This window comes from Cherax quadricarinatus, chromosome 76 (assembly GCF_038502225.1).
Source record: "Cherax quadricarinatus isolate ZL_2023a chromosome 76, ASM3850222v1, whole genome shotgun sequence".
Taxonomy (NCBI): Eukaryota; Metazoa; Arthropoda; class Malacostraca; order Decapoda; family Parastacidae; genus Cherax; species Cherax quadricarinatus.
Genome location: NC_091367.1, coordinates 17,462,225 through 17,485,821, shown reverse-complemented (window position 1 = coordinate 17,485,821; position 23,597 = coordinate 17,462,225).

Here is a 23,597-nt window from a genome sequence, read left to right as displayed (position 1 = left end):
CTCACTCCGAAACTAACATTCGCGATGTGATATCATGTGATGATGTCAGGCGTGATGTGTGTGACGTTGCGGGGTGACGTCAGGCAGACGTCCTGGGTGGCGTTGGGCAACAGTGACATCGCAAGGTTGCGTCAGGCTGGTGATGTCGGGGTGACGTCATGGGTGATGCCGGGCAACAGACAACAGCCAACAGCATGTGGCTTTGTACATCTGGCTTGGTAACCCACGTGGCTCACTCTGCATGGCTTGTAGATCCATGTGGCCTTATCCAAATGTGGTTCGTGATCCACATGGCTTAGAGTGACCTCGGACACTCGGACAGAATTCACAGAGAAGCATCAGAGAGGGGATGGCTAACGTTAAAACGTTAGTGTCATGAGGTGATGAGTGGCATATGGTGAGGGAGGAACTCCGGCTGCTTCCTCCTCCCCTACCCACAAACACATGGAGAACCAGCCACACTGGACGCAGAGCATCACACAACTCACTTCTCACTTGCTGAAATAGCCATGCTGAACTGAAAACAACAGAAACATACAGGTGATGCTGAACACATGACTGAAGAACAGCGTGGGATGCTATGAAGACCCAGGTGATGGCACGAAAATTTCTCATGGAAAATTCTGCACGTTTCGGCCTGGATCCTGCTGATTCTGTGTCTGACTGATGAAACTTACAGAAGACTTTAGGACAACTTGTAGAAAGACAGATGCTTCTTATATGAGGCGATGAAGTGGAAGCAACCTATTCAGCTTCCTCTCTCCAGGCAAACACAACTGCTGTGACTGCCTGTTGCCACCAGTAGCGCAAGTTCTTGCATGTATCCAAGTGGGAATGATATGCTTCAGAGGCTTCACTCTTTATTGGGGTCTTCTACTCAGGCAGTGTGTTGTGGCGGCCTAGACCCGGAGGGCCATGCCCGCGAGGGAGTGATGGAGTGGAGTTGTCTGAGTAACAACAGCTGCCAAAGTAAGAATGAGGTGGTGTGGTGCCGGCTGAGCTTGGTAGGCCTATGACACAAGTTGTCAGCACCATAGTGCCGTGAAATATGTTGAGAAATAGTTTACCAGATAAGGTTAAAGATTAAATATAGGGAGTACTTAGCTGATAAGACAGCTATCGTCCACACAGCCGCCCCTGCAGACAAGGTCTTGAGAAGCTATCATATCCACTTCAAAACCGGCTGTAATAGAGTATATTATGTTAATAATTTACCCCTAGGGGGGTGTTATGTCAGCATATTTCATTCACTGATTGCTGATGTACGTACTTGTCTGGACTCAAAAGTCCACACCTCACTGCTGACTATAGGTTGATTACAAACTCCTTGCGACACAAGAGCTGCGCAGTCCCCCATACTACAAGAAATTCATAACCCACCTTGCTCTTGTAGCGTGAGCTATGGTGTTCTTTACACCCTCGTCAGGTATCGGTGACTTGATAGAAGCTGAAGTGTCCTTGGATGTCCACGTCTTCCATAGTCTAGGAATACGCACATGGTACACTATGTTCCACAAGATTTGTCTTTATTGTTCACAATCTTATCACTAAAGAAGCTGATCACACTTCTTTGTAAGTATTTATCATTTTTTATGAGACTCTTTGTTCACACTAACGCACGGATCAGTGTTCTTTGTTAGTTATCCTGGCGTCAGTATGACTCCCAGTAGAGTGAAAAGTAATCTGACCTCACAGCGTCCTACGCCGCTCTAATGCCCCTCGAACATAAAGGAAAAGTTGACCTAGTAATTTTTGTTTCCTTGCCAAACTTCCTCCATGAAGCAAAGCAGAATGCTTGATTCTTGCTGTCTTGAGCATAGACAACAATGTACACTATCTTTACCATGGTAATAAAGTGGGAGCAGGATTTTCCTTAATTGTCCTGCTAAGGTAAGAGATGGACTGTCTTTTATTAAACTACACTTTGCAACACTGGACTCTTGCAAGGAGCGGCGGTCGCTTGACCACGTCACATACTGGTACTGCATCTGGGATCAATTACTTGCTGTAGCAGTAAACAAGATGCTTGCCCCTTCTGAGAGGGCTGGGCCCTTCAGGGCTGAAAGGGGCTGAAGGGGGGCTGATACTCCCCTCCTGGAAAAAATTTCTCCACAAAATATGAACCCAACTGGGCACATAATTATAGGTCGTGTTGCATTGTGAGTCGTGTGGTATTATGGGTCGTTTTATTGTGAGTCATGTATTATGAGCAGGGTTATAGATACTTCAAATAAAATCTTAGTTTTGCTGTATACTCATTCTTATTTTCTCTATATTTTTTAAATCATGATATTTCTTGTAAGTGCCTCTGGCCTCTTCCCAGTTTTTACCGTATTGTTTAAAATAGAATATTGAAATCTTTAATTCAAATGGGGAATTACATCTAGAGGATATGCTCCATTTAGCTCCAGTCTCTTGGATCAAATGTTCTCTTATTTATGTCTAACAACAAAAGTTTTTTATTGAGGATTCAAACGAAACCTCTTTACCAAGGCTGCAATCACAGGCTTCTAACTGTGAATAAAAACAAGATTTTTTATTTGTTATTACTAGCAAAGATTCCTGAGTGTTAATGGTAAATAATACTGATATAGGTGACATCAGTGATATACTATATAGAAAGCCTCAGGTTATGCAGAGCGTTTCAGGCAACTTAGGTTAATCTTGTCCCCCAGGATGCGACCCACAACAGCCGGCTAACACCCAAGTACCTACTTGCTGCTAGGTGAACAGGGACAGCATCTACAAGGACACATGCCTAATGTTTCCACCCGTATCGTGGATCGAACCACTGACTGTGTGAGCTGGGTGTGTGAGATGAGTGTGTGAGCTGGGTGTGTGAGATGAGTGTGTGAGCTGGGTGTGTGAGATGAGTGTGTGAGCTGGGTGTGTGAGATGAGTGTGTGAGCTGGGTGTGTGAGATGAGTGTGTGAGCTGGGTGTGTGAGCTGGGTGAGCCGGGTGTGTGAGCTGGGTGTGTGAGATGAGTGTGTGAGCTGGGTGTGTGAGCTGGGTGTGTGAGCTGGGTGTGTGAGCTGGGTGTGTGAGCCGAGTGTGTGAGCCGAGTGTGTGAGCCGAGTGTGTGAGCTGGGTGTGTGAGCTGGGTGTGTGAGCTGGGTGTGTGAGCTGGGTGTGTGAGCTGGGTGTGTGAGCTGAGTGTGTGAGATGGGTGTGTGAGACGAGTGTGTGAGATGGGTGTGTGAGATGGGTGTGTGAGATGGGTGTGTGAGATGGGTGTGTGAGATGGGTGTGTGAGCTGGGTGTGTGAGCTGGGTGTGTGAGCTGGGTGTGTGAGCTGGGTGTGAGAGCTGAGTGTGTGAGCTAGGTGTGTGAGCTGGGTGTGTGAGCCGGGTGTGTGAGCCGGGTGTGTGAGCCGAGTGTGTGAGCCGAGTGTGTGAGCCGAGTGCACTACCAAACGAACAATGGTCTACAGCTCCTACACCTTTCTTTTTCCACATTGTTTAAGAGTATTCACTCAGTACTACCAGTATTAACTTGCTTCATATATATAAGACATTAAGATAACATTTTCGTTATTTGCAATATTTGTTAAAGGTTCTATACTTGTTAAAGGTTCTATACTTGTCAAAGGTTCTATACTTGTCAAAGGTTCTATACTTGTCAAAGGTTCTATACTTGTTAAAGGTTCTATACTTGTTAAAGGTTCTATACTTGTTAAAGGTTCTATACTTGTTAAAGGTTCTATACTTGTTAAAGGTTCTATACTTGTTAAAGGTTCTATACTTGTTAAAGGTTCTATACTTGTTAAAGGTTCTATACTTGTCAAAGGTTCTATACTTGTTAAAGGTTCTATACTTGTTAAAGGTTCTATACTTGTTAAAGGTTCTATACTTGTTAAAGGTTCTATATAGAACCTTTAACAAATATATAATTAACTTTATAATTCATATATTTACTTTAAACTCAAGAATAGTTACCTTTTTGATCTAGGGATTTTTTTTAATAAACATAAATAAATTTTTGTATGAGGGAATATTTCAGGAAGAATTTAGTATTACGATAACTGACCTTCAGGAAGAAATAACATATTTTTAGCCTAAGTAGTTACATAAACAACAACAGAAAGTGGAATGCAACCAATAACAGCTGAGGTAGATGCAGTATTTGAAGCATGAACAGTAATAACAGAGGCAGCTGAGATGTAAACAACAGCTGAGGTAGGTCACAATATTAGAAATTCAACGTGTTTTTATTATAAGGATGATTAAGACACATGTGCAACAGTTGGGAGTTTTTACTGTCGAAATATTTCTCCTACACAGTAGGTTTCTTCAGTCAAGTGCAGAGGCTTACTGTGTACCTGGAGTTTACCTGGAGAGGGTTTCGGGGTCAACGCCCCCGCGGCCCGGTCTGTGACCTGGCCTCATGGTGGATCAGGTGGATCATGGTATCAAGACACACGAAACGTTCCAACAGTAAAGATACTCAACTGTTGCACATGTGTCTTAGTCATCACAGTGGAAGATAAATCACAGAATGGGTGGGATCGAATCCCTGTCAAGCGAGTCTTGAGTTTCTTGTAGTCGTGTTGTTGCAGTTCCGTGAGTCAGGGCAGAATATTTATTTGTATGAGAGAATATTTCATGGTAGCGTGTCTGAAGATAGTGTGGTAGTGGTAATGGTATCATGAGTGTGGAAGTGGTAATGGTATTATGAGTGTGGTAGTGGTAATTGTATCATGAGTGTGGTAGTGGTAATGGTATCATGAGTGTGGTAGTGGTAATGGTATCATGAGTATGGTAGTGGCAATGGCATCATGAGTGTGGTAGTGGTAATGGTATCATGAGTGTGGTAGTGGTAATGGCATCATGAGTGTGGTAGTGGTAATGGTATCATGAGTGTGGTAGTGGTAATGGTATCATGTGTGGTAGTGGCAATGGTATCATGAGTGTGGTAGTGGTAATGATATTATGAGTGTGGTAGTGATAATTGCATCATGAGTGTAGTAGTGGTAATGGTATCATGAGTGTGGTAGTGGTAATGGTATCATGTGTGGTAGTGGCAATGGTATCATGAGTGTGGTAGTGGTAATGGGATCATGAGTGTGGTAGTGGTAATAGTATCATGAGTGTGGTAGTGGCAATGGTATCATGAGTATGGTAGTGGTAATGGCATCATGAGTGTGGTAGTGGTAATGGCATCATGAGTGTGGTAGTGGTAATGGGATCATGAGTGTGGTAGTGGTAATGGTATCATGAGTGTGGTAGTGGTAATGGTATCATGAGTGTGGTAGTGGTAATGGTATCATGAGTGTGGTAGTGGTAATGGTATCATGAGTGTGGTAGTGGTAATGGTATCATGAGTGTGGTAGTGGTAATGGTATCATGAGTGTGGTAGTGGTAATGGTATCATGTGTGGTAGTGGCAATGGTATCATGAGTGTGGTAGTGGCAATGGTATCATGAGTGTGGTAGTGGTAATAGTATCATGAGTATGGTAGTGGTAATGGCATCATGAGTGTGGTAGTGGTAATGGGATCATGAGTGTGGTAGTGGTAATGGTATCATGAGTGTAGTAGTGGTAATGGTATCATGAGTGTGGTAGTGGTAATGGTATCATGAGTGTAGTAGTGGTAATGGTATCATGAGTGTGGTAGTGGTAATGGGATCATGAGTGTGGTAGTGGTAATGGGATCATGAGTGTGGTAGTGGTAATGGTATCATGAGTGTGGTAGTGGTAATGGTATCATGAGTGTGGTAGTGGTAATGGTATCATGAGTGTGGTAGTGGCAATGGTATCATGAGTGTGGTAGTGGTAATGGGATCATGAGTGTGGTAGTGGTAATAGTATCATGAGTGTGGTAGTGGTAATAGTATCATGAGTGTGGTAGTGGCAATGGTATCATGAGTATGGTAGTGGTAATGGCATCATGAATGTGGTAGTGGTAATGGGATCATGAGTGTGGTAGTGGTAATGGTATCATGAGTGTAGTAGTGGTAATGGTATCATGAGTGTGGTAGTGGTAATGGTATCATGAGTGTAGTAGTGGTAATGGTATCATGAGTATGGTAGTGGTAATGGTATTATGAGTGTGGTAGTGGTAATAGTATCATGAGTGTGGTAGTGGTAATAGTATCATGAGTGTGGTAGTGGTAATAGTATCATGAGTGTGGTAGTGGCAATGGTATCATGAGTATGGTAGTGGTAATGGCATCATGAGTGTAGTAGTGGTAATGGGATCATGAGTGTGGTAGTGGTAATGGTATCATGAGTGTAGTAGTGGTAATGGTATCATGAGTATGGTAGTGGTAATGGTATCATGAGTGTGGTAGTGGTAATGGTATCATGAGTGTGGTAGTGGTAATGGTATCATGAGTGTGGTAGTGGTAATGGGATCATGAGTGTGGTAGTGGTAATGGTATCATGTGTGGTAGTGGTAATGGTATCATGAGTGTGGTAATGGTATCATGTGTGGTAGTGGTAATGGTATCATGAGTGTGGTAGTGGTAATGGCATCATGAGTGTAGTAGTGGTAATGGGATCATGAGTGTGGTAGTGGTAATAGTATCATGAGTGTGGTAGTGGTAATGGTATCATGAGTGTGGTAGTGGTAATGGGATCATGAGTGTGGTAGTGGTAATGGGATCATGAGTGTGGTAGTGGTAATAGTATCATGAGTGTGGTAGTGGTAATGGTATCATGAGTGTGGTAGTGGTAATGGTATCATGAGTGTGGTAGTGGTAATGGTATCATGAGTGTGGTAGTGGTAATGGTATTATGAGTGTGGTAGTGGTAATTGTATCATGAGTGTGGTAGTGATAATGGTATTATGAGTGTGGTAGTGGTAATTGTATCATGAGTGTGGTAGTGGTAATTGTATCATGAGTGTGGTAGTGGTAATGGTATTATGAGTGTGGTAGTGGTAATTGTATCATGTGTGGTAGTGATAATTGCATCATGAGTGTGGTAGTGGTAATGGTATCATGAGTGTGGTAGTGGTAATGGTATCATGAGTGTGGTAGTAGTAATGGTATCATGAGTGTGGTAGTGGTAATGGCATCATGAGTGTGGTAGTAGTAATGGTATCATGAGTGTGGTAGTGGTAATGGTATCATGAGTGTGGTAGTGGTAATGGTATCATGAGTGTGGTAGTGGTAATGGCATCATGAGTGTGGTAGTGGTAATGGCATCATGAGTGTGGTAGTGGTAATGGCATCATGAGTGTGGTAGTGGTAATGGCATCATGAGTGTGGTAGTGGTAATGGTATCATGAGTGTGGTAGTGGTAATGGTATCATGAGTGTGGTAGTGGTAATGGTATCATGAGTGTGGTAGTGGTAATGGTATCATGAGTGTGGTAGTGGTAATAGTATCATGAGTGTGGTAGTGGTAATGGGATCATGAGTGTGGTAGTGGTAATGGGATCATGAGTGTGGTAGTGGTAATGGTATCATGAGTGTGGTAGTGGTAATAGTATCATGAGTGTGGTAGTGGTAATAGTATCATGAGTGTGGTAGTGGTAATGGTATCATGAGTGTGGTAGTGGTAATGGGATCATGAGTGTGGTAGTGGTAATGGTGTCATGAGTGTGGTAGTGGTAATGGTATCATGAGTGTGGTAGTGGTAATAGTATCATGAGTGTGGTAGTGGTAATGGTATCATGAGTGTGGTAGTGGTAATGGTATCATGAGTGTGGTAGTGGTAATGGGATCATGAGTGTGGTAGTGGTAATGGGATCATGAGTGTGGTAGTGGTAATGGCATCATGAGTGTGGTAGTGGTAATGGCATCATGAGTGTGGTAGTGGTAATGGTATCATGAGTGTGGTAGTGGTAATGGCATCATGAGTGTGGTAGTGGTAATGGCATCATGAGTGTGGTAGTGGTAATGGCATCATGAGTGTGGTAGTGGTAATAGTATCATGAGTGTGGTAGTGGTAATGGTATCATGAGTGTGGTAGTGGTAATGGGATCATGAGTGTGGTAGTGGTAATGGTATCATGAGTAATGGCTTGTAATGGCTTGATAAAGCTCCTGGAGAGCGAAACGTTGCCACAATAAATGTCACATTAGTTGCACTTGTGTCCTTTTACTTTACATCATGAGTGTAGTAGTGGTAATGGTATCATGAGTGTGGTAGCAGTAATGGTGTCAAGATAGTGTGGCAGTGGTAATGGTACCAAGATAGTGTGGTAGTGGTAATGGTACCAAGATAGTGTGGTAGTGGTATCAAGATAGTGTGGTAGTAATGGTATCAAGATAGTGTGGTAGTAGTAATGGTATCAAAATAGTGTGGCAGTGGTAATGATATCAAGATAGTATGGTAATGGTATCAAGATAGTGTGGTAATAATGGTATCTAGATAGTGTGGTAGTAGTAATGGTAGCAAGATAGTGTGGTAGTAGTAATGGTATCAAAATAGTGTGGCAGTGGTAATGGTATCAAGATAGTGTGGTGGTGGTGGTAATGGTATCGAGATAGTGAGGTTGTAGTAATGATGTAAAGAGTGTGGTAGTAATGGTATCAAGATAGTGCGGTAGTGGTATCAAGATAGTGTGGTAGTGGTATCAAGATAGTGTGGTAATGGTATCAAGAGTGTGTGGTGACGGATATGCATGTGTTTCCAAAGTGTGTTCGTGGAAAGCCAATGTGTTCCAAGAGTATTTACGGAGAGGTAAAGTACTTTAAGAGAGTGTTGTCAGACAGGGAAGTGTAACAGAGTGTAGTCTACAATTTTGTTAAGGCAATGTACTGCACGAGACTCTTTGCAGAAATTTAGTGTATTTCAAAACAGTGTTCATGGAAAGGTAAAGTGCCTCAAGGTGCCTTTGGAAAAACAATGTGTTTCAAGAGAGTTTTCCAGGAAATTCAATATGTTTCGAGACGGTATTCTGGGAAAGGTAATGTTTTTCAAGATAGTTTTACAGCAAGGTGATGCGTTTCAAGGAATACTTGCCACAAAGGGTCATGTATGCAATATTTTTAAGATCTTTTCTCAAAATGAATGGAAGTTCACAATGTAAAGGAATAATTTCCCAGAAAGAGAAAATGTATCATGATAATATGTACCCTGTAAAGTAATGAGTTTCGTTATCGTTTCTACATTAAAGATACCCAAGTGTTGCACAAAAGTCTATTTCATCAAAATAGACTAAGTTTTGTAAAGATACATTGTGTTATTTCATTAATAGTTCTTGTTCTTATTTATTTTCTTTGATCTCAATGGGGAAGTGGAAAAGAATCCTTCCTCCGTAAGCCATGCGTGTCATAAAAGGCGACTAAAATGCCGAGAGCAAGGCGCTAGTAACCCCTTCTTCTGTATAAATTACTAAATGTGGGAAGAAAAACTTTAAGTTGGGAGGTTTGAATGTTCTTAGTTTAGTGCAGATGAGAAGAAAGATTGTCAATGTTATGAATGAAAAAAGCTGGATAGCCTGGCACTAAACAAAAACCTGAAGGGGGTGGGTGAGTTTCAGTGGGGAGAAATAAGTGGGATTAGGCCAGGGGTATCTGAGATAGAACTATGGAAAGCGTGGCGATAATGTTGAGGTGGGAATAAAAATGTATGATTTCAAGGATTATGTGAATTAAAATAAGGTTCAGATTCGAAAAGTGTGTTATACTAAGTGATTATGCACCTGGACAAGAGAGGAGTGTAGAGAGCGAGAGAGTGAGACTGAGAGTGAGAGAGAGAGAGAGAGAGAGAGAGAGAGAGACAGTGAGAGAGAGAGACAGTGAGAGAGAGAGACAGTGAGAGAGAGAGACAGTGAGAGAGAGACAGTGAGAGAGAGAGAGAGAGAGAGAGAGTGAGACAGTGAGAGAGAGACAGTGAGAGAGAGAGAGAGACAGTGAGAGAGAGAGAGAGATTGATTGATTGATTTAAGGAGAAGTTAGGCTAGTATTCAAGGAGTTTTGAACCAAGTAAAAGTATTTGTGGAGGGAACCTAAATGCTAAAATGGGAACAACTGTTGTAGAAGGCATTGTATATAAGTTTGGAGTGCCAGGGTAAATGACAATGAAGGGGAGGCCTTTGATTGAATTTTGCACAGAATGAGGTTTGGTAATGCCCCCTCCAGGTATACCTCCAGGTATAGGGTCAATGACAATAATTTTATGGACTATTTTGTAATGTATGAAAAGTTGATGGTTAGACTTATGGTTATGCAGGTTTATAGAGGGTAACAGATATAGCAGATATAGTTCTAGCTACAATGAGAGTAAGAGGTAGAGTACAAGGAAAATGGAGTACATGGGAGAGAGAGAGAGAGAGAGAGAGAGAGAGAGAGAGAGGAAGGAAGGAAGGAAGGAAGAAGTTAGGGTTAGAGATAAGCAACTATTGGGAGAAAGATAATATATAATAACTTTATTTCTACAAATGCATGTACAAGGTATACAGTCCTAGCTGACATCAATGTCACCGTATTACAGAATGGATATAAATGCTCTGGAAAACGTACAGAGGAGGATGACAAAGTTGATCCCATGTATCAGAAATCTTCCTTATGAGGATAGACTGAGGACCCTGAATCTGCACTCTCTCGAAAGGCGTAGAATTAGGGGGGATATGATCGAGGTGTATAAATGGAAAACAGGAATAAATAGAGGGGATGTAAATAGCGTGCTGAAAATTTCCAGCCAAGACAGGACTCTCAGCAATGGTTTCAAGTTGGAAAAGTTCAGATTTAGGAAGGATATAGGAAAGCACTGGTTTGGCAATAGAGTTGTGGATGAGTGGAACAAACTCCCGAGTACAGTTATTGAGGCTAAAACTTTGTGTAGTTTTAAAAATAGGTTAGATAAATGCATGAGTGGGTGAGGGTGGGTGTGAGTTGGACCTGACTAGCTTGTGCTGCTGGGCCGGTCCGGTGCCGTGCTCCATCCTTGAGTGGAGGTGACCGGACTGGGTGGGCCATTGGGCTAATCCGGGGTGGGTGGGTCATTGGGCTAATCCGGGGACGGGACATGGACCTGCTCTGCATGGGTCAGTAGGCCTGTTGCAGTGTTCCTTCTTTCTTATGTTCTTATGGCTGGACTGGGGACCCTCATCCTCAGAGAAGACAATAAACGTACCTCAGAGAGAACTCAAGGTTCTCCCCGGAGCTATTTGAATATTTTCTTCTCCTACCACCCCCTATATTTTATATTCTATGCGAACATTTATTAATAAACAAAATACATTTACAGAAAACACAAACATGAATACAGTAGTACAATGTATTAAAGATCATGAATTTTCTCCAGCTCCTCCAAAGCTGGACTTGAGCCAAGTATGCAGCAAGCATTTCCCCTCTGGATGGCCACGCTAAGTCGCTGGAACATGAAACTGACTGCCCTGGGGTCCCTGGTGGTGTCGATGAATCTGGAACCCAATTCTTTAAGGAAACATGAGGCATTTTTTCCCCATGATCCTAAGGTCTCTGATCCCACTGGGACAAATTGATACTGTTGGCTTATGTCCCTTATTTGCTGATCTTGTGCTCCTCCCTGTGGTCAGCAGCTCCTCCCTGTCGCCCGACACTGTGATGGATATAGGTGTCAGCCAGTGTGGACACACAGGTATAGTCCCATGCTAAGAGCTTGCCATTCTTCCAGGGATAGATGGTGATCCCATTGGGGCGGTTTGCTGGGTTGTGGGTATTGTTGGCTGCTAGTGATCGGGGCTCCCTCTCGGCTGGGCATCCAGCTGTAGCAAGGGTTCTCTTTGTGAGGGAAAAGTTCAACAGATAGGAGTGGCGAGCGAGTATATGGTAATGATAGTTTGATTGCCGGCTGCTTGTTAAGGTAGGGTCAGTCTAGCTCCCACTATCCCCTTTTCCCCCTTTTTCCACCCCGAAAGGTGACGTGTGGGGCTCGGACCAAACAGTAATCACTTGACTCACAGCTCCCAGCACAACTCTTGGAATGACAGCTCGAGTCATCTGCCAACCAAAGAAACGTGTTGAAGGAGACGGACTGAAGTCCTGAGACGTCACTTTTTGATCTATCTACCTGAGTAATAGTAGGCAACAGCAGGCAACGACCCCTCATCTTTGCAGTGGTAAAGAACCTGCGTTCCTGTCATCTGGAAAGACTATTGAAGGCTATAGACTCTGTGAAGAACTAGTTGTTGGGTTGTCACTCAACACCTGTGGACCCCCCCCCCCCATCATCAGTAACGGCTATAATTTATACAAGACAGTGTCTACCTCAACCAGACACACCAGTATAACTGTACATATTAGTGTTGAATTCAAATATAATTTTTTCATTTCATTTTTCATTTTTCTTTCATGTAGGATACAAACTCATGTTTTATTGTTTTATATTTTCATTACTTAATAATAAAGTGTTTATCTTTGTGAATTATTATTTCTTTTTCTATTCATTAATTTTCCTGAGGAGGAGCCAGCCTTAGTAATACTGACTGAAGTTGTTACAGGGCTGAGTAAGCCTTCACAAGTGGCGACCTTGCCAGGATCAACTCGACTGAATCAAGATTCAACTCCATCTCGAATCTACCATTGGAACTTCAACGCCGCATACGACAGACGGTTACCACCAGCCATGAGTAATCATTCTCTATGATAGGACTACAGTACAGGTATTTAAAAGATTTGGTGATTGTTATAGTCTCAATTTATTGTAAGTCAAGTCAAGGCAGGATATACTAGTTAATTCTGTCACCTTTATTCTTGAGCTTGAAACGATTTGGAGGAAGACTCTAGGGACCCGAGATTTTCCAGTGACTGGTTGTTTCATTGAGCTCTGTTTATTATATCAAGGGAACTGTTGTAGGACACTCTTGATTTGTTTTTGGTGAGAAGATTGGATGGTCAAGGGACCCCATTCTACTTGCTGTTTGGTCGGAGCCGGCATAGAACCCTCCGTTTTCATTCACATATACTGTTTAATCGAAGCAGGGATCGAGCCCTCCGATTTATTTACAGTTTGAGCGGAGCAGGAATAGAACCCTCCGTTTTCTTTGATATATCCATTTCATTTTCCACTGGTAGTTTAAGTTATTCTTGCAAGTATGGAGGAATACCAGTTTTGGATGAACGCTGGGAGTAAGTTAGGAATAACTGGGAAAAATTTGGAAGCTTTAATTAGTGCTAAGATCCAAGAAAGAATTGAAATGAAAATAATTGAGAGAGAAGAAAGACAGAAAGAGAAAATGAGGAGAAAAAGGAGAGAGAGAGAATCGAAAGAGAGGAGAAAAAAGAGAGAGATCGAATTGAAAGAGAAAATCAAGAAAGATAGAAAGAGAAAGATTGGAGAAAAAGGAGTGTGATAGACTTAATCGTGAGGAGAGAGCTAAAGTACGTGAGGAACAAGTTAAATTAAGAGAACTTGAGGAAAGAGCAAAAGATAGAGAAGTTGAAGAAAGAGGTAGAGAACACAAGGAAAGAGCTAGAGAATATCAATTAAAAGAAAGAGAAAAAGATCGCAAGATATTGAAATCTCACCTTGAATTAGAGAATAAAAAGTTAACTTTTACACAACAACAATTAGAGGAAGGAGTAATGGAACAACGTGCAGCTAGTACACATATTCCAACACCTAATTTACCTTCCTTCACAGAGGGTGAAGACATTGCTTCATACATTATCAGGTTTGAAAATACCGCTACCCTCTGTGAATGGCCTGCTGACACCTGGGCTACCAGGTTAGGAATGTTATTTTCTGGTACAGCTTTGAATATCTATGCAACTTTGTCGCAGGATATATGTAATTATAACCTACTGAAGAAGGCAATCCTTAAAGCATATCAAAAAACCACAAATTCTTACAGGAAAGATTTCAGGTATGCCACCTTACAGCTTGGCCAAAACTTTCAGCAGTTGCAGGTAACACTCTTTCGTTTGTTCGACTTTTGGATAGAGAGTTCAGGAATTGATCACAGTTATGAATCTCTTAGAGACTTCATGGTTGCTGACCAGTTCCTGGCAGCTCTTCCTCACCAGATACGAACATTCATTAGAGAACGTAACCTGATTAAAGCTGAGAAAGTTGCTGAGGCTGCTGACCTGTATGCTGAGGCTCACAATTCCTATAAAGATCTAAAGGGATCGATCCCTAAGGGCAATGGTTCACCTGAACCAAAGGTTAAGAAGCCTACAGTAGAAAAAAAGTCCCCAGTTATTATACCAACATGTCATCGGTATGGTGGTATCGGACATAATCGTCCAGATTGTCCTTCCAAGAAAATAGAGGAAGTTGGCATATGTTTTGTTGACGGTAATGACCAAGCACCCTTCTGTTCAGGAACAGTTAATGGTATACAAGTCTCGGACATATTACGTGACACTGGATGTACGTGCATCGTAATTTCGGACAAACTGCTCCCTTTAATACCTCTCGTGTGTCCTCTATTCTTTCAGATTACTTGGGTCGTGAAAATACTTTCCCTACAATACTTTGTTACTTGAAAACTACATGGTTCACCGGTTGGACTAATGCGGTACTAACCCCAATTACTTGTTCTATAATAGTGGATAACATTAAAGGTGCCGTTCTTCCTTCGGAGACGGATCTTTCGTCACCATCCGTGGACCTAAGTTTTCCAGCTCCTCTTCCTTGCAAGTTAAATAAGCCCCTTAACAATTCCACACCGGAAGCTGCATTGTCTCTTACTGTTCATTTGGGGGTGGAAACAGATGACACTGCTCTCGATAGCGAGGTAGCAGGATCACCTGTCCACTCGTCAGGTGAAAGTAAGGGTATTGCCTCCGGCACTCTCAATGTCTTGACTAGGGCTCAGACCATAACCCCGGCTTCTCCTACCTCTTCTCCCACCGTGAGTCCTTTTATTTTCCCAGATTTTATGTCCAAGGATGACTGTCAGTTTACAGCGCGATTGCCCTTCACTTCGGGATTGTCATAATCAAGCTTTTAACAACAAAGTTATCCACGGGAGATATGTATCTCATAAATTTGAATATGTTAATGGGATCTTATGTAAATCTGTATTTAAATCTCATTCTTCAGCGATAGATTATTCCCTCCTTGTTGTTCCTAAACCATGTCGAGAGACTGTTCTTCAAATGGCTCATGATTTGCCAGTGACCAAACACTTGGCCCATCGTAAGACGTGGCATAAACTCAAGCACACTTATTTTTGGCCAAGCATGTACTTACAGGTTACAAAGAAGTATAGTTCTTGCAATAGGTGTCAGGTGCTTACCGCACAAAATACACACTCCTAGTTCCTGTACATTTATTAAATCTAAAACTTCCCTCCTGCAGAAACTAGATTCTCCATCATAGAAAAGGAATGTTTGGCCCTTGTGTAGGGTATCTCCAAACTTAAATTTTATTTACTGGGAAAAGAATTTATTTTAGAAACGGATCACAAACCTTTGATATACCTAGAAACTTTTAAGGGAACCAACAGTCGCCTCTTGAGGTGTACATCGGCTCTCCAAGCTTTTAAGTTCCATATTGTGTATATCAATGGTTCATCCAGTTATTTCTCTGACTGGTTAAGTCGTGACAGTCAGTAGAAGATTTGGTGCCTTACGCGACTTCAACGGGGTAGAACTTTTTCCTCGCCTATTCCTCTTATACTCCTTGACTATAAGTCTTGGTATGGGGGAGTGTGAGGGAAAAGTTCAACAGATAGGAGTAGCGAGCGAGTATATGGTAATGATAGTTTGATTGCCGGCTGCTTGTTAAGGTAGGGTCAGTCTAACTCCCACTATCCCCTTCCCCCCCTTTTTCCACCCCGAAAGGTGACGTGTGGGGCTTGGACCAAACAGTAATCACTTGACTCACAGCTCCCAGTACAACTCTTGGAATGACAGCCCGAGTCATCTGCCAACCATAGAAACGTGTTGAAGGAGATGGACTGAAGTCCTGAGACGTCACTTTTTGATCTATCTACCTGAGTAATAGTAGGCAACAGCAGGCAACGACCCCTCATCTTTGCAGTGGTAAAGAACCTGCATTCCTGTCATCTGGAAAGACTATTCAAGGCTATAGACTCTGTGAAGAACTAGTAGTTGGCTTGTCACTCAACACCTGTGACCCCCCCCCCCCCCATCATCAGTAACGGCTATAATTTCTACAAGACGGTGTCTACCTCAACCAGACACACCAGTATAACTGTACATATTAGCGTTGAATTCAAATATCATTTTTCCATTTCATTTTTCATTTTTCTTCATGTAGGATACAAAGTCATGTTTTATTGTTTTATATTTTCATTACTTTATTAATAAAGTGTTTATCTTTGTGAATTATTTCTTTTTCTATTCATTAATTTTCCTGAGGAGGAGCCAGCCATAGTAATACTGACTGAAGTTGTTACAGGGCTGAGTAAGCCTTCTCACTCTTTGTGATGTCGTTGACCTCATTGTGTCTTGCATGCCACCCGTTGGTTTTGGAACAGTTAAGACCATGTAGATCGTATTGGTCTGCTTGCACTTCCCTGCAAATACACGTATATTCTGTGTCAACTGGGGCAGCAAGGTGCAGAGTCACTGCAATACGGAGGGTCTTAGGGTCGAGTCGCATTCCCATTGCCGATATGGGAACTGTTTGGAGGAAGTCCCTGGAGTGAGGTGCGCTCACAGCCTGGAGACGGGCAGTCTCCCTATCTGATGTTGCAGCCCTGAGCATGTTGGCAAGCACCTTTTCAGCGATCGGGCCATCCCAGCTTGGCTGTGAGTCAGTGCTGCACTAGGGTTTGGTGCTGGAGCAGCAAGAGTCTCCCATTCAGTGATAGCACTGGCATAGCTAGGGTCCTGTGTTCCTGCTGAGTAACTGAGGTTATCAGGAAGAATTTGTCTTATCAACTCGTTTGATGCTATGGAAGAGGATAGGAAAGCTGGTAGAGCAATCTGCGAGGATCTGCGTACTCCCAGCCCGCCAAACCTGACGGGAAGTGAGGCTTGCAACTACTGTCCATCTTCAAGGGATAGATTCAATACACTAGCATGGTCTTAAGGAGTCATATTCCTTGAGTTTTGGACTGCTGAAGGCTGAGGAGCATCTCAGAAAGTAGGTAAGTTTTGGGAATGACAGGCACCTGGTGAGAAGGTAGCAGGCATCATGTGTGTCAATGTCTTTCATCCTGCTTTCCATCGTCAGCAGGTCTGAGACTTTTTTTCTAGGATCAGATCGATGACATTGGACCCAAGAGGAGCACCGAGGAGAGTGCTATTGGCTGGATCAATGGCTCGTGCTCCTGGTAAAACGGCGCTAATATTCTGGATCATCTGTTGATTGGTAGAAACTATTTCACATTTGGTGGGGTTTAAAGATAGGCCCAGGCTTTCTCCCATGTCTTTAATTTTACTGATGTCCCCCCTCTCTCTCTCTCTCTCTCTCTCTCTCTCTCTCTCTCTCTCTCTCTCTCTCTCTCTCTCTCTCTCTCTCTCTCGAGTCTCATTCGGCCAGAGATCAGTGTTTGTGTATATTTCGCCTGCTCTTGCAAATTCCTTGCATTGTTAAAATCTCGAGTTGGTCGATGCATGCAGGGGATGAGATGAAAAGCTGTAAGCCTTCTCCCTGAAAACTGGCTGCCTTGGATCAACGTCTGGCGTAAGCTGGACGCCAGTTTGGTAAGAATGGTAAAGCACTGTGTACCTTGTTCCAAGGTTCGTAGGTTCGAGTCTCCTTTGGCCAGAGATCAGTGTTTGTGTATATTTCGCCTGCTCTCGCGAATTCCTTGCATATATATATATATATATATATATATATATATATATATATATATATATATATATATATATATATATATATATATATATATATATATATATATATATATGCTTGCTCATATGTATACGTGTGTAAGTTTTTATGCTTGTGTAAATATATTCAGAGCATATTTATGTATGTTTCAACATGCATTGGAAAGATTCTATATGTACATTTGTGATAATATACGCATGCTTGTATATATTACTGCATATATGTATGCATGTGAATATATATGCGTGAATCTATGTATGATGTGCAAATGTTTAATTTTTTAATTATATTTATGCATAAGTATGAGTGTATGTATGGTTTGTATGTATGCATGGTATGTATGCACATATGTATACATGTATTTATGCATATTTGCATTATGTATTTATGTACAGATGCATAGTTATGCATGTATCTCTCGTGTATATGCAAACTTGTGGATATACGTGTCTTTTACCACATCTGTGTTATCACTATCACTGCTATCATTGTCACTGCCATCACTATTACTGCAACCATCAATATCACTAACCCTATGGCATGCTAAGAGTATGTCACACACGTACGTCACACACCCATATAGGCATGACTCCCGACCAGCGAACCAGGTGCTAAGGGTTTAACAAACTCAACCAGCCAGGCACAAGGTAACCCGCCGAAGCTATGAAGCGATGTGGTACACTCGTGAAGTAGCTTTGGTAGACTTACATTACCAGCTGGTCGCTACGGTTCTCACCGTGTCTTGCGCTTGCATTTGCCTCATTGTATATAGTTGTAACATTGTACATAGGCTATATACATATAAATGTAAGCTTGTTTTAAATGAAAATATAATCATTTACTCTGCTGCTTTTCTGCTCGTTACTCAGTGTTCATCGTGTTACGGTAAGGTGTGCAGGTCATCAAATGGTCTTCTAGTTTTCGTAATAGTCTCCATCGCTATCACTGCCATCATCACTATCACTGCCATCATCACTATCACTGCCATCACTATCACTGCCATCATCACTATCACTGCCATCATCACTATCACTATCATCACTATCACTATCTCTGCTAGCACCACTATCCCTGTCACCATTACTCCCCCACCACCGCTATCACCATAATCCTCACCACCTCCATCTTATACTTGTGAATATTTATTAATCTTTTACCAATATATGTAAATCAATCACTCAGCAATACCTGAATGTATGAGTCTAATCAGGTAATATTTAAAGTAATTTAGTGGAAATTCATTTCTGGCATTGTCTACGTAACACATTGTTTTAAAGAGGAGACTTGATAAATGAGTTCCTGATTAGTTGAGCTGTGGTTAACACGCTGGCTTGCGTGCGGCTGACACCAGCAGTCTGGTCGATCAGTCAGGCAACAGGGAAGCCTGGTCTGGGGACAACTGCTGGAATAATACCCCCTCTCCCCCCCAAAAAATCGACTCCAGGTAGACACTGTTTGCAAAGAGGCAAAGAGCATCTGCGTATGTCAGTTGTTTTAAGAATCTTTACCAAGTACTTGTTAGTCAGGGTTTAAAATTTGAAGCCGATTAGAAAGGGTATTCTAAGGTTATAAATAAAATCCTTCGATGGAATGAGAAAACTGTATTATTATTATTATTATTATTATAATCAAGGGGGAAGCGCTAAACCCGGAGGATTATACAGCGCCTGGGAGGGGGGGGGATGTGGAAGGCATTCAGGCTTAATTCGGGGAACTGGAGCACAGATCCAATTCCCTAAATCAAGAGCCCCTCACCAACATCAAGGAACCTTGAGGGGGGAGAGAGAAAACTGTAGCCAACAGATGGATTGCCTTAGTAGCGTCATGCCGTTCGGTATTTAAAAGTTCATTCAGGAAAACTATAAAAATGTGCGTTTCCAGTATTTATCAATTTTTATTTATCAATTTTCTTTGTAATATCCGAATTAGAATTAAAATTCTCTAGAGTCCTCTACAAAAATTGATATGTGTTTTTAAGATAATCTATTTTGATAAAAATGCCAGTGACCTTAAGTTTTAAAAAAGGATTTATTGCATTCACAAATTTGACCACACAGACTAAACTACATGTGTTTTAATCTGGTCCTAAGATGCATCAGCCAATAAACACAACAACCATTTAGGAGAAGCAGACTCATTTTTTAATGTAATGGTAAAATGGGATTGAAAATTTCATGAATTACCTGGAGTTTACCTGGAGAGAGTTCCGGGGGTCAACGCCCCCGCGGCCCGGTCTGTGACCAGGCCTCCTTAGGTCAGTGTCCCAGGATGCGACCCACACCAGTCGACTAACACCCAGGTACCCATTTTACTGACGGGGAACATAGACAACAGGTGGAAAGAAACACGTCCAATGTTTCTACTCTGGCTGGGAATCGAACCCAGGCTCTCACCGTGTGAATCGAGAGCGTTAACCACCAGGCCAGGTTGAAATTTTACCAACAACTTGGATTTCACTTTGATGTCGTCGAGGCACCATTTTTAAACTATTGAAGCTATGCCATTTGAGGTTTTATAAGTTCAAGCTATTTCTGGATGCTGGGAATAAGTTCAATAACTCTATTTTATAAATAATTTAGAAAACCAATAAGCTAGAGAATGTGACTCTTGGGCCACGCTTTGGAGTCTTTATTATGGAAAGGTTTCGCCAGCCAGCGACTTCTCTGTATTGGACTGAAGATGTCACTGGCTGACGAAAAGTTCCCACAGTAAAAATTCCCAAACGCTGTAAAAGTGTTGTATTCTGAGAATCTGATCCTCTTTACACAACAGTTCAAAATGTCAATCCGATCTGATTAGAAATTCTTGATTTGTGAGAGAAATGAAATAAAAAGTAGGAAAAAATTTGAGCAATTATTTAAAGGTCCCCTAAAAATTCAACAAAAGTCCAATGTAAATGTTAGTATTTACATGTTTTTGAAACTCACTGAGTTAATACAATTAAATACAATAAGCTAATCTCTTAGTGGCATCATATATAACTTGAATATTTCACACATTTTACATTTATCTTACTAAGACAAAATATTAATTCGCTTGTTTTGGTAAGCTGATCAATAATAGTCTAGGTAAACATGTTTATATCAATGGCTGCTGTGAGTTATGCTAACGGATGTTCTCGACTGGAAGCTGCAGTACCCGCTTCATTAGCTTCATTAGACAGACATGTTAGTCCCTAGAGAGAAGAGAGTTTCATTTGCCTGGAAATTGTGCGATGGAAGCTGGTGTTCGTAAAGCCGGAATTCCAGCTACGCTATACAATTTATTTTAGTAGGAATATGGAGAAATATTTGCCCATGATTGGATATTTTTGTTATCAGAGTAGTGTAAACTTTTGCATAATAAACTCTAAAATAGCATCGTTATCTAGCTTCATGATGTAATTTATGTGATTAAAACAAGGTCAGTAAATTTGATAGTAAATATTTCATAGGTCAAAGTGACATATGTTTGTGAATGAGGAGTTGCTTCAGGAGGTTTGAGTGTGAGGTTTATGAAATTTGTGTTGCTACAGTACATCGAGCAAAGTGGCTGGGTTTGTATACCTGCTGTCTGGAGCACAATTTACGAGACAGTTGTTGGAGTAATTTCGCAAGTTGTGCTAGATGTAATATAGTGCAATGTGCGGCTTTATTTAAAGGCTGAGAGCCTGGAGACTTGTCAACCCAGACAGCAGCTCCGGAGAAAAATTATGAACACAAGTATAGAAAGATGTGTAAACTGAAGATGCAAGAGTGACGGTGATGGCGTGAGTTCTTGGCCGTTAAGACGTAAATATCACTGACACGTAGGTATAATCAGGTCACTTAGGTGACCAGATTACCTATGTGAGGAAATTTGTGGGTAATATATCACATGTATATATTGTTTGGCAAAGATATAACTGAAAGAATTTAATCATCATTTAATCGGAGAGTACATACTGTACTAGCAGGTGTTGATATATAGTATATAGTAAATCTGATATAAGCTTAGAAAAGTTGCAGAAGCTTGTTGAGGCGAGCAATTCCAATATTATTGATGTTGGTTAGCGGCTGCCTTGCGACCCCCCAAAATACCGAATTAGTATCCTATCAATAGATGGGATCAAATTACCTCTCCAAACTCCTGTATTATCGCCCTGTAAGAGGGAGAAGAGTGTATCTGATATAATTCTTCATTTGATATGTAGCAACGGAGAGGACACCGGCTATATGTGAATAAAACCAGTAAGGAAGACGATCAGTGAATAATGAAGGTGTCATAAGAATCCATTATGAGTTGTGATGGATGACTCGCTAAATGACCAGAGGTCAACAGTGGGTCCAATATTATTTCTGGTGGATATGAACGACATAGGAGAAGAAATTAAGTCAGGAGTCCTGTTCTCAGATGACGTGAAACTAATGAGGATAATACATACAAGAGCAGAATAAGAAGTGTTACAAGCAAACCTGGATAAGTTACAGGATTAGTCTGACACGTGGATAATGGAATTTACCCCTCAGTAATTATGTTATAATAATCAAGAAACAAAAAATAAATGATATGCCCGTGCACTCTTCCCCAGGTCCAGATTCGTGGAACTCCATGTTCATCAAGAATTGAAAGAAACCCCTATCGCGTGCCTTAAATATTCTATGGAGAGGAAGAACAGACACCAAGAACTAATTCACAACACTATATACGGCACATGTCAGTCCCATCTTTGAATATGCAGCGTCAGTCACTAGAAACAACGTATATAACCTTACTCCACAAAGGTGGCAGTGATGCAATTGCAGAGTTATAGAACGATAGCATTAACGTCCAACATAAAAATCTTTTTAAAGAGTTCTAAGAAGCAAGATCGCCAACCACCTGGACACCCAACAACTGCACAACCCAGGGTAGCATTTATTCAGAGCAGGTCACTCCTGCCTCTCACCACTACTGGACCACTGTCACATGGTCTTGGGTACACTGGAAATACACAGACTTTATGATAGCCGTCAAGTGAGATCAGGGTGTAATAACATGCATAATGCGTGATAAAGTGGGCCAATGGATCTTTAGCTTCCTTACAGAAATAGTAAACAGAGTAAAGTCAGAGGCGGCTACAGTGTAAAGCTCTGTTCCACAAGGTACAGAACTCACTTCTATCCTTTTCCTCATCCTCAGAGCTGACATAGAGATGTAAGCCACATAACTTTGTCCTCATTTTCTTATGATACCAGAATTTGTATGACAGTGTCGTCCATTGAGAACACTGCAAACCTTCAAGCGGACATTAACCATGTCTTCATATGGGCCTCAGAAAACATTATGAAGCTCAATGATGACAAATTTCAAATATTCCGCCATTGAAAACTCGAGTGAATAAATACTAGATCGGAGTCAAAAGCAAATTTCTCCCCCTCCCCCCACAAAAGAGCGAAAAACTAATGTGAAAGACCAGCGAATGATAATGTCAGAGAAATTCATTTTCAAAGATCACGACAACGCGTGTATCATATCTGTTAGGAAAATGATAGGATGGTAATGAGAGTCTTCTAAACTCCGGATGCCAAGCCAATGATGATTCTCTTCAAATCGCTTGTTCTCGCTAGGCTAGAGCACTGCTCTACACTAACGGCAACTTTCAATGAAGGTAAAATTGCAGACTTGGAAAATATACATAGAACTGCACGTATATACACAATAAATCTCCTCAGTTACTGGAAACTGTTAAGTCCCTTGACCTGTACTCGTGGAATGTAAGCGAGAAAGATACAGTATAATAAATATCTGGAAAATCATAGAGGGACTAGTTCCATATCTACACAGGGAAATCACTCCTTACGAAATCAAAAGTCTCGGCAGGCAGTGCATGGGAGACATGAGTATACTAAGAGACAACACAGTAAGTGTCAGGGGCCCAAGACTGTTCAACTGCCTCCCAGCATACATAAGGGGGGATTACCAATAGACCTCTAACTGTCTTCAAGAGGGAGATGGGCAGATACC